Source organism: Ranitomeya variabilis, chromosome 4 (genome assembly GCF_051348905.1).
Source record: "Ranitomeya variabilis isolate aRanVar5 chromosome 4, aRanVar5.hap1, whole genome shotgun sequence".
Classification (NCBI taxonomy): Eukaryota; Metazoa; Chordata; class Amphibia; order Anura; family Dendrobatidae; genus Ranitomeya; species Ranitomeya variabilis.
Window position 1 is genome coordinate 344,612,182 of NC_135235.1, and position 12,631 is coordinate 344,624,812.

General features: G+C 43.9%; 1 protein-coding gene across 2 annotated transcripts in view; it reads right to left on the reverse strand.

Moving 5' to 3' along the window:
- Positions 1-12,631, reverse strand: part of ISOC2 (isochorismatase domain containing 2) — a 333,454-nt gene that overhangs the window by 80,259 nt on the left and 240,564 nt on the right. The window lies entirely within an intron of this gene.

Genomic DNA, 12,631 nt, shown 5'->3' on the forward strand with positions numbered 1-12,631 from the left:
AGGGAGGAAAAAAGGGGAGGGGAGATGAAATAAGAAAGGAACAAATTTACAGGTATGGAGCAAAGTTCAGAGCCTCATTTAGGCCTGCAGGCCTCATAGTTCCGAGGGTCACAATCCATTTCAATTCACGTTGTGCCAATAGTTTCTTAATGTTACCACCTCTAACACCCATATGCACTACATCTATGCCTCTGACCTTAAAGTCCCTGGGATTGCAATTATGTGACATCCGAAAGTGTCTTGGGATTGTTTTGAGGGTCGTAATATCCTCAATTGTTGCCGCAGCACTGATGTCCCGCACATGTTTCATCTCCCCTCCCCTTTTTCCATCCTGTATTTTATATTGTGTTTTGCGTTTGGTTTTAACATAGAACAAAACAATGTGATATAGGCCTCAGTTGTGTACCGTGAACAGAGTGTGCAATCTCTCTACTTATTAAAAGAACAAAAATATGGTGGAACCATGCGTTCTTAGATAGATATTTGCAAAAGGACTAATTCCGAGGGGGCTGAGGGTCCAAGTGTTTCCCTCCTTCCCAGTGGAGAATCCCGAGATACGGGAGAGATGAGAAGAATATGCTAACAAGTGCTCAGCCAGCTTTATGTCTATATTGAAGGAGATGAATGCAGAGTCATTGGAAACTATTGAAAAAGAAATGGATGAACTCCAAAACAATATTAACCCCTTCACCACCAAGGGTGGTTTGCACGTTAATGACCGGGCCAATTTTTACAATTCTGACCACTGTCCCTTTATGAGGTTATAACTCTGGAACGCTTCAACGGATCTTGGCGATTCTGACATTGTTTTCTCGAGACATATTGTACTTCATGATAGTGGTAAAATTTCTTCGATATAACTTGCGTTTATTTGTGAAAAAAACGAATATTTGGCGAAAATTTTGAAAATTTCGCAATTTTCCAACTTTGAATTTTTATGCCCTTAAATCACAGACATATGTCACGCAAAATACTTAATAAGTAACATTTCCCACATGTCTACTTTACATCAGCACAATTTTGGAACCAAAATTTTTTTTTGTGACGGAGTTATAAGGGTTAAAAGTTGACCAGCAATTTCTCATTTTTACAACACCATTTTTTTTTAGGGACCACATCTCATTTGAAGTCATTTTGAGGGGTCTATATGATAGAAAATACCCAAGTGTGACACCATTCTAAAAACTGCACCCCTCAAGGTACTCAAAACCACTTTCAAGAAGTTTATTAACCCTTCAGGTGTTTCACAGGAATTTTTGGAATGTTTAAATAAAAATGAACATTTAACTTTTTTTCACACAAAATTTATTTCAGATCCAATTTGTTTTATTTTACCAAGGAAAACAGGAGAAAATAGACCCCAAAATTTGTTGTACAATTTGTCCTGAGTACGCTGATACCCCATATGTGGGGGTAATCCACTGTTTGGGCGCATGGCAGAGCTCGGAAGGAAAGGAGCGCCATTTGACTTTTCAATGCAAAATTGACTGGAATTGAGATGGGACGCCAAGTTGCATTTGGAGAGCCCCTGATGTGCCTAAACATTGAAACCCCCCACAAGTGACACCATTTTGGAAAGAAGACCCCCTAAGGAACTTATCTAGATGTGTGGTGAGCACTTTGACCCAACAAGTGCTTCACAGAAGTTTATAATGCAGAGCGGTAAAAATAAAAAATCATATTTTTTCACAAAAATGATCTTTTCGCCCCCAATTTTTTATTTTCCCAAGGGTAAGAGAAGAAATTGGACCTCAAAAATTGTTGTGCAATTTGTCCTGAGTACGCTGATACCCCATATGTGGGTGTAAACCATTGTTTGGGCGCAGGGCAGAGCTCGGAAGGGAAGGAGCGCCATTTGACTTTTCAATGCAAAATTGACTGGAATTGAGATGGGACGCCATGTTGCATTTGGAGAGCCCCTGATGTGCCTAAACATTGAAACCCCCCACAAGTGACACCATTTTGGAAAGTAGACCCCCTAAGGAACTTATCTAGATGTGTGGTGAGCACTTTGACCCAACAAGTGCTTCACAGAAGTTTATAATGCAGAGCCGTAAAAATAAAAAATCATATTTTTTCACAAAAATGATCTTTTCGCCCCCATTTTTTTATTTCTCCAAGGGTAAGAGAAGAAATTAGACCACAAAAGTTGTTGTGCAATTTGTCCTGAGTACGACGATACCCCATATGTGGGGGTAAACCACTGTTTGGGCGCATAGCAGAGCTCGGAAGGGAAGGAGCGCTATTTTACTTTTCAATGCAAAATTGACTGGAATTAAGATGGGATGCCATGTTGCGTTTGCAGAGCCCCTGATGTGCCTAAACATTGAAACCCCCCACAAGTGACACCATTTTGGAAAGTAGACCCCCTAAGGAACTTATCTAGATGTGTGGTGAGCACTTTGACCCAACAAGTGCTTCACAGAAGTTTATAATGCAGAGCCGTAAAAATAAAAATTATTTTTTTTTTCACAAAAATGATATTTAGCCCCCAGTTTTGTATTTTCACAAGGGTATCAGGATAAATTGGACCTCAAAAGTTGTTGTCCAATTTGTCCTGAGTATGCTGATACCCCATATGTGGGGGGGAACCACTGTTTGGGCGCATGACAGAGCTCGGAAGGGAAGGAGCGCCATTTGGAATGCAGACTTAAATGGATTGGTCTGCAGGCGTCACGTTGCATTTGCAGAGCCCCTGATGTACCCAAACAGTACAAACCCCCCACAAGTGACCCCATATCGGAAACTAGACCCCCCAAGGAACTTATCTAGATGTGTTGTGAGAACTTTGAACTCCCAAGTGTTTCACTACAGTTTACAACGCAGAGCCGTGAAAATAAAAAAACTTTTTTTTCCCACAAAACTTATTTTTTGGCCCCCAGTTTTGTATTTTTCCAAGGGTAGCAGGAGAAATTGGACCCCAAAAGTTGTTGTACAATTTGTCCTGAGTACGCTGATACCCCATATGTGGGGGTAAACCACTGTTTGGGCGCATGGGAGAGCTCGGAAAGGAAGTAGCACCGTTTGACTTTTCAATGCAAAATTGACAGGAATTGAGATGGGACGCCATGTTGCGTTTGGAGAGCCACTGATGTGCCTAAACATTTAAACCCCCCACAAGTGACACCATTTTGGAAAGTAGACCCCCTAAGGAACTTATCTAGATGTGTTTTGAGCGCTTTGACCCACCAAGGGCTTCACAGAAGTTAATAATGCAGAGCCGTAAAAATAAAACAAAAATTTTTTCCCACAAAAATTATTTTTTAGCCCCCAGTTTTGTATTTTCCCGAGGGTAACAGGAGAAATTGGACCCCAAATGTTGTTGTCCAATTTGTCCTGAGTGCGCTGATACCCCATATGTGGGGGGGAAACCACCGTTTGGATGCATGGGAGGGCTCGGAAGGGAAGGAGCGCCATTTGGAATGCAGACTTAGATGGAATGGTCTGCAGGCGTCACATTGCGTTTGCAGAGCCCCTAATGTACCTAAACAGTAGAAGCCCCACACAAGTGACCCCATTTTGGAAACTAGACCCCCCAAGGAACTTATCTAGATGTGTTGTAAGAACTTTGAACCCCCAAGTGTTTCACTACAGTTTATAACGCAGAGCCGTGAAAATAAAAAATCTTTGTTTTTCCCACAAAAATTATTTTTTAGCCCCCAGTTTTGTATTTTCCCAGGGGTAACAGGAGAAATTGGACCCCAAAGGTTGTTGTCCTATTTGTCCTGAGTACGCTGATACCCCATATGTTGGGGTAAACCCCTGTTTGGGCACACGGGAGAGCTCGGAAGGGAAGGAGCACTGTTTTACTTTTTCAACGCAGAATTGGCTGGAATTGAGATCGGACGCCATGTCGCGTTTGGAGAGCCCCTGATGTGCCGAAACAGTGGAACCCCCCAATTATAACTGAAACCCTAATCCAAACACACCCCTAACCCTAATCCCAACAGTAACCCTAACCACACCTCTAACCCTGACACACCCCTAACCCTAATCCCAACCCTATTCCCAACCGTAAATGTAATCCAAACCCTAACCCTAACTTTAGCCCCAACCCTAACTGTAGCCTTAACCCTAGCCCCAACCCTAGCCCTAATGGGAAAATGGAAATAAATACTTTTTTTTTATTTTTTCCTAACTAAGGGGGTGATGAAGGGGTGTTTGATTTACTTTTATAGCGGGTTTTTTAGCGGATTTTTATGATTGGCAGCCGTCACACACTGAAAGACGCTTTTTATTGCAAAAAATATTTTTTGCGTTACCACATTTTGAGAGCTATAAATTTTCCATATTTTGGTCCACAGTCATGTGAGGTCTTGTTTTTTGCGGGACGAGTTGACGTTTTTATTGGTAACATTTTTGGGCACGTCACATTTTTTGATCGCTTTTTATTCCGATTTTTGTGAGGCAGAATGACCAAAAACCAGCTATTCATGAATTTCTTTTGGGGAAGGCGTTTATACCGTTCCGTGTTTGGTAAAATTGATAAAGCAGTTTTATTCTTCGGGTCAGTACGATTACAGCGATACCTCATTTCTATCATTTTTTTATGTTTTGGCGCTTTTATACGATAAAAACTATTTTATTGAAAAAATAATTATTTTTGCATCGCTTTATTCTCAGGACTATAACTTTTTTATTTTTTTGCTGATCATGCTGTATGGCGGCTCGTTATTTGCGGGACAAGATGACGCTTTCAGCGGTACCATGGTTATTTATATCTGTCTTTTTGATCGCGTGTTATTCCACTTTTTGTTCGACGGTATGATAATAAAGCGTTGTTTTTTGCCTCGTTTTTTTTTTTTTTTCTTACGGTGTTTACTGAAGGGGTTAACTAGTGAGCCAGTTTTATAGGTCGGGTCGTTACGGACGCGGCGATACTAAATATGTGTACTTTTATTGTTTTTTTTTATATATTTAGATAAAGAAATGTATTTATGGGAATAATATTTTTTTTTTTTTTTCATTATTTTGGAATATTTTTTTTTATTTTTTTTTACACATTTGGAAATTTTTTTTTTTACTTTTTTACTTTGCCCCAGGGGGGGACAATACAGATCGGTGATCTGTCAGTTTGCATAGCACTCTGACAGATCACCGATCTGCGAGAAGTGCAGGCTGCTTTACAGTGCCTGCTCTGAGCAGGCACTCGGTAAGCCACCTCCCTCCCTGCAGGACCCGGATCCGCGGCCATCTTGGATCCGGGTCTGGAGCAGGCAGGGAGGGAGGTAAGACCCTCGCAGCAACGCGATCACATCGCGTTGCTCCGGGGGTCTCAGGGAAGCCCGCAGGGAGCCCCCTCCCTGCGGGATGCTTCCCTGCACCGCCGGCACATCGCGATCATGTTTGATCGCGGTGTGCCGGGGGTTAATGTGCCGGGGGCGGTCCGTGACCGCTCCTGGCACATAGTGCCGGATGTCAGCTGCGATATGCAGCTGACACCCGGCCGCGATCGGCCGCGCTCCCCCCGTGAGCGCGGCCGATCGCATATGACGTACTATCCCGTCGGCGGTCATACGGGCCCACCCCACCTCGACGGGATAGTATGTCAAATGTCGGGAAGGGGTTAAAAAAGAAATGCCGGCTGAGACTTTAAGAAAATTTAATGTGGAATTACAGGAGGAGACTCAAAAATGGGCGGAGGATATCCAGCTGATTAAAACAAAAAAATTCCAACGCGATGTCAATGACAAGCAGCAAAATAAGATGTATAAATGGAGGAATTTGAATGAGAGGTCCCGGCTAGTGTTGAGCATTCCGATACTGCAAGTATCGGGTATCGGCTGATACTTGCTGTATCGGAATTCCGATACCGAGATCCGATATTTTTGTGGTATCGGGTATCGGTATCGAAACAACATTAATGTAAAAATGTGTAAAAGAAAGAATTAAAATAAAAAATATTGCTATACTCACCTCTCCGACGCAGCCTGCACCTTACCGAGGGAAGCGGCAGCGTTCTTTGTTTAAAATTCGCGCTTTTCTTTCCTTCCGTGAAGTCCCGGCTTGTGATTGGTTGCGTGCCGCCCATGTGGCCGGGACGCAACCAATCACAGCAAGCCGTGACGTAATTTCAGGTCCTTCAGGATTTTAAAATTACGTTCCGGCGTTGTGATTGGTTGCGTCGCAGTCACATGTGCGACGCAACCAATCACAGCAAGCCGTGACGTAATTTCAGGTCCTTAAGGATTTTAAAATTACGTTCCGGCGTTGTGATTGGTTGCGTCGCAGTCACATGGGAGACGCAACCAATCACAAGCCGTGACGTCACGGGAGGCTGGACACGCGCGCATTTTAAAATGGGCGCGTGTCCAGCCTCCCGTGACGTCCCGGCTTGTGATTGGTTGCGCCGCGGTCAACCAATCACAAGCCGGGAGGCTGGACACGCGCGCATTTTAAAATGGGCGCGTGTCCAGCCTCCCGTGACGTCCCGGCTTGTGATTGGTTGCGCCGCGGTCAACCAATCACAAGCCGGGAGGCTGGACACGCGCGTGTCCAGCCTCCCGGCTTGTGATTGGTTGACCGCGGCGCAACCAATCACAAGCCGGGACGTCACGGGAGGCTGGACACGCGCCCATTTTAAAATGCGCGCGTGTCCAGCCTCCCGTGACGTCACGGCTTGTGATTGGTTGCGTCTCCCATGTGACTGCGACGCAACCAATCACAACGCCGGAACGTAATTTTAAAATCCTTAAGGACCTGAAATTACGTCACGGCTTGCTGTGATTGGTTGCGTCGCACATGTGACTGCGACGCAACCAATCACAACGCCGGAACGTAATTTTAAAATCCTGAAGGACCTGAAATTACGTCACGGCTTGCTGTGATTGGTTGCGTCCCGGCCACATGGGCGGCACGCAACCAATCACAAGCCGGGACTTCACGGAAGGAAAGAAAAGCGCGAATTTTAAACAAAGAACGCTGCCGCTTCCCTCGGTAAGGTGCAGGCTGCGTCGGAGAGGTGAGTATAGCAATATTTTTTATTTTAATTCTTTCTTTTACACATTAATATGGTTCCCAGGGCCTGAAGGAGAGTTTCCTCTCCTTCAGACCCTGGGAACCATCAGGAATACCGTCCGATACTTGAGTCCCATTGACTTGTATTGGTATCGGGTATCGGTATCGGATTGGATCCGATACTTTGCCGGTATCGGCCAATACTTTCCGATACCGATACATAGTTACATAGTTACATAGTTATTAAGGTTGAAGGAAGACTGTAAGTCCATCTAGTTCAACCCATAGCCTAACCTAACATGCCCTAACATGTTGATCCAGGGGAAGGCAAAAAAACCCCATGTGGCAAAGAGTAACTCCACCATGGGGAAAAAAATTCCTTCCCGACTCCACATACGGCAATCAGACTAGTTCCCTGGATCAACGCCTTATCAAGGAATCTAGTGTATATACCCTGTAACATTATACTTTTCCAGAAAGGTATCCAGTCCCCTCTTAAATTTAATTAATGAATCACTCATTACAACATCATACGGCAGAGAGTTCCATAGTCTCACTGCTCTTACAGTAAAGAATCCGCGTCTGTTATTATGCTTAAACCTTCTTTCCTCCAGACGTAGAGGATGCCCCCTTGTCCCTGTCTCAGGTCTATGATTAAAAAGATCATCAGAAAGGTCTTTGTACTGTCCCCTCATATATTTATACATTAACATAAGATCACCCCTTAGTCTTCGTTTTTCCAAACTAAATAGCCCCAAGTGTAATAACCTATCTTGGTATTGCAGACCCCTCAGTCCTCTAATAACCTTGGTCGCTCTTCTCTGCACCCGCTCCAGTTCAGCTATGTCTTTCTTATACACCGGAGACCAGAACTGTGCACAGTATTCTAAGTGTGGTCGAACTAGTGACTTGTATAGAGGTAAAATTATGTTCTCCTCATGAGCATCTATGCCTCTTTTAATACATCCCATTATTTTATTTGCCTTTGTAGCAGCTGCCTGACACTGGCCACTGAATATGAGTTTGTCATCCACCCATACACCCAGGTCTTTTTCATTGACGGTTTTGCCCAGAGTTTTAGAATTAAGCACATAGTTATACATCTTATTACTTCTACCCAAGTGCATGACCTTACATTTATCCCCATTAAAGCTCATTTGCCATTTATCAGCCCAAGCTTCTAGTTTACATAAATCATCCTGTAATTTAAAATTGTCCTCCCCTGTATTGATTACCCTGCAGAGTTTAGTGTCATCTGCAAATATTGAAATTCTACTCTGAATGCCCCCTACAAGGTCATTAATAAATATGTTAAAAAGAAGAGGGCCCAATACTGACCCCTGTGGTACCCCACTGCTAACCGTGACCCAGTCCGAGTGTGCTCCATTAATAACCACCCTTTGTTTCCTATCCCTGAGCCAGCTCTCAACCCACTTACACATATTTTCCCCTATCCCCATTACTCTCATTTTATGTAACAACCTTTTGTGTGGCACCGTATCAAAAGCTTTGGAAAAGTCCATATATACTACGTCCACTGGGTTCCCTTGGTCCAGTCCGGAACTTACCTCTTCATAGAAGCTGATCAAATTAGTCTGACATGAACGGTCCCTAGTAAACCCGTGCTGATACTGGGTCATGAGGTTATTCTTTCAAGTATCGGACGGTATCGCTCAACACTAGTCCCGGCCCTACTATAGGAATGAATTACAATCTCGTTCAAGATCAGCATCAATAAAATCACTAAGAGGTGACACACAACAGGCCAAGAAAACCAATCGTCCAGAGGTGGAATATGAGGGGGCCAGTATTAGTGATGGTCACAGAAAAGTCAATACTAGACAAAACACAAAAAGGAAGAATGATGGAAAGCAGTTGGAGTGTGGGCCCCAGGGGGGACTGCAGGTAATTAATTTGTCTGACCATGTGTTATCATCTACCCAGTTACAAGTACTGAGTAGAGGTCTTTCGTTTTCCCCAACTAATAATTTTAATTATTTCACAGCACTAAAGGACCTCCACCTGTTTTCACGAAAACTAATTTTAAAAAAATACATAGCAGGGGAGGTAATGATTTGGAGGGTTGGAGTGCTGCGGAGAGAGACACCATACGAATATTGGAGGAACTCCTTGAGGAACAAACCCAGGATGTTGCAGGTAAATTCCCCAAAAATATTTTCCCCAGATCAACGAGTTTCCCCCCCTTGTCACTGTGTCCGGCGGTGGAAATTTTTACCAAATTGGTCACTAATGAATTAAAAACTCTATCTAATTCCCGTCGGTATGATAACTTGACCCGAAAACAGAGGGAGAGTATTTGTCAACTACAATCGATGGAGGATGTAGTATTTAAAGCAGCTGACAAGGGGGGGAATATCATGGTCTGGCCAACTATTAAATATGAGCGGGAAGTGTTCCGACAATTGCGGAACAATGAAGTATATACCAAAATAGGATATAATCCGGTGGTGTCTTTCTCCGCACGGCTCCAAAAAATCCTAATCAGGGCTTTTGATGCGGGGATAATAAGTAAAAAAATCTTTGATGGATTGACAGTGCAGTTTCCAAGGGTGCCCACATTTTACCTGCTCCCTAAGATACACAAGGACGCCGTCAACCCACCTGGACGTCCGATCGTGTCAGGGATTGGTGGTCTTTGTGACCCTGCTTGTAAGTTTATTGACTATTATCTAAAGGCAATTGTGGAAACACTGCCTTCTTACGTTAAGGACACGACGGACGTTCTAACCAGGGTTGACGGCGTCTTTGTTGATCAGGACATTATCTTGGTGACGGCAGATGTTGAAACGTTGTATACGTGCATTGACCATGAGGATGGGATTCGGGCGGTCCGCTTCTTCCTCGGGACCTCCAACCTGGATGGCCCTCTTTGTGAGCTCATCCTGGAGCTCCTGCACTTTGTCCTCACGCATAATTTTTTTACTTTTAAAGACCAATTTTACCAACAAAGACGTGGCGCGGCCATGGGTGCGGCCTGTGCCCCCGCGTACGCCAACCTCTTCCTGGGGTACTGGGAGAGGTTGGTGTTTGGTGAGGCGGGGGCCGCTGACCATGTGCTTAGTTGGCTACGTTATATTGATGATATTTTGATTTTTTGGCGGGGGACGGTGCAGGAGTTGGATGAGTTCATGGTCGGACTGAATAATAATAACTTTAATATCAGATTAACTTATAGGCATGATACAACCAAAATTGATTTTTTAGACATCAGTCTGGAGGTGGACTCATCCTCCAGCATCCAGACAGATGTCTTTCGGAAAGAAACATCTGTAAATTCACTTATACATGCCACGACAGCACATAGTCAGTCCACCGTGAGGGCCGTCCCGGTTGGACAGTTCCTGAGGATGCAGCGGATCTGCTCCACTAACCAAAAATTTGAGCTTCAGGCTTGTGACCTGAGGAAGAGATTTGAACAGCGGGGTTATAGCCGGAGATGTATAAAATATGGCTATAACAAAGCTAAGTCAATTTCCCGAAACTCATTGCTGTATCAGAAAAGAAATAAAAATAAGAAGGATGACCATATACGTTTCATCTCTGTCTTCAACCACGAGTGGGATAACATGCGGAGTGTCCTGACTAAGTATTGGCCTGTCCTTAGTGCTGAGCCCTCTCTTAGACCATTTCTGACCGACAGACCTCTGATGACCCCCCGACGATCCAGGAATCTAGGTGACCAGCTGGTTAAAAGTCATTACGTTGCACCTAGTAAAAACTATTTCGGCAGTACACAACCTAGAAAAGGTTTTTTCAAATGTGGCGATTGTCTAGCATGCACTAATGCGTACCTAACATCTACTTTTGATTCAGTGGATCAGAAACGCTTTCAGATTAGAGAATATATCTCTTGCAGCACTAAAAACGTAATTTATTATGCTACATGTAGCTGCCCCCTCATATACGTGGGACTAACATCTAGGGAATTGAGGGTACGCATTAGAGAACATGTGCGGGGCATCAGTGCTGCGGCAACAATTGAGGATATTACGACCCTCAAAACAATCCCAAGACACTTTCGGATGTCACATAATTGCAATCCCAGGGACTTTAAGGTCAGAGGCATAGATGTAGTGCATATGGGTGTTAGAGGTGGTAACATTAAGAAACTATTGGCACAACGTGAATTGAAATGGATTGTGACCCTCGGAACTATGAGGCCTGCAGGCCTAAATGAGACTCTGAACTTTGCTCCATACCTGTAAATTTGTTCCTTTCTTATTTCATCTCCCCTCCCCTTTTTTCCTCCCTCCCCTTTTTCCATCCTGTATTTTATATTGTGTTTTGCGTTTGGTTTTAACATTGTTTTGTTCTATGTGATATAGGCCTCAGTTGTGTACCGTGAACAGAGTGTGCAATCTCTCTACTTTCTATGAGAAATGGACTTTTGCTGCTAAGGAATGGGACCACGGATGGGACGTTCCTGATAGAAATTGTTATCAAACAGCCTGTGGATCCCTTCATGGAGGAAAGAACTTGTATCACATATGATTTGTATTTTTGTATATTCTGTGTTGTTTTAATTGATGCATAGTATGGTACCTCAGCTGTGGTGCGCGTGCGCGCTTCTTCTCTCTGCGGTCACCCGTTCTTGTCCGGCGGCGTCCTGCGGTGGACGTAATCGGTACCAGCTGGTACCTGCTTGCGTCCTCTGCCGGATATGTCCGACCGGGGGCGGGAGGACCTGGACAGCGGCACGCGCATGCGCCGTTAACACAGCTTTGGGGTAAGCGGCACCATGTGATGGTCACATGGTGTATAGCCATGGTTACTTAAAGGTCCTGCAAGCCATTCAGCCTAACACCTTCCCCTTTGAGAAAGCAAAGGCTCACAGCGGCAAAACGCGCATCAGGGGTGCGTGCTGAGACCCACCTGGCATTTGGTGAGACATGTTACCCTAGGGGGGCTACCGGAGGTTGTATGTATCCACTGTGAGTAAGATATGACCAATTCTGGGCACCTATAGCTATTACTGGGACGGTTCAAACTAGCTTATAATAACAACTTATACTACAGAGCAGGTGTTCCCAACACAGGAAATTGGTTCCTCCTTTGGTGGGCTAGCTTGGGGGTAACAAGTCGATACCAGATATATTATGGCATTATGCGGATATGGGATAGGAGCATTTGCATGCAGGTGGTCTCACTATATTGTTCCTGGTGTCTTTGTTACACTTTTGTGTTTTTGCACATTGATATTACCGTGTTATGTGCTGGCATTTTTAATATTGTCCTAAATGTTGTAATTGTCATAATAAAGATTTTGTAATTTTATATGAACAAAAAGCTTCCTTTGGTTCTCCGGTTTGTTAATATGACTGATTTAAGGAGGTAGACACAAGTATTGTGTGACGAATGGTAGTAACACAATTTCCAAATTCATTGCTGTGATCTCTTTTATATAGTATATACCTGTATGTCATCTTCTCCTGTATATAGTATATACGCGTGTCATCTCCTCCTGTATATAGTACATACCTGTAAGTCATCTCCTCCTGTATATAGTATATACGTGTGTCATCTGCTCCTGTATATAGTACATACCTGTAAGTCATCTCCTCCTGTATATAGTATATAAATGTGTCATCTGCTCCTGTATATAGTATATACCTGCGTGTCATCTCCTCCTGTATATCGTATATACCTGCGTGTC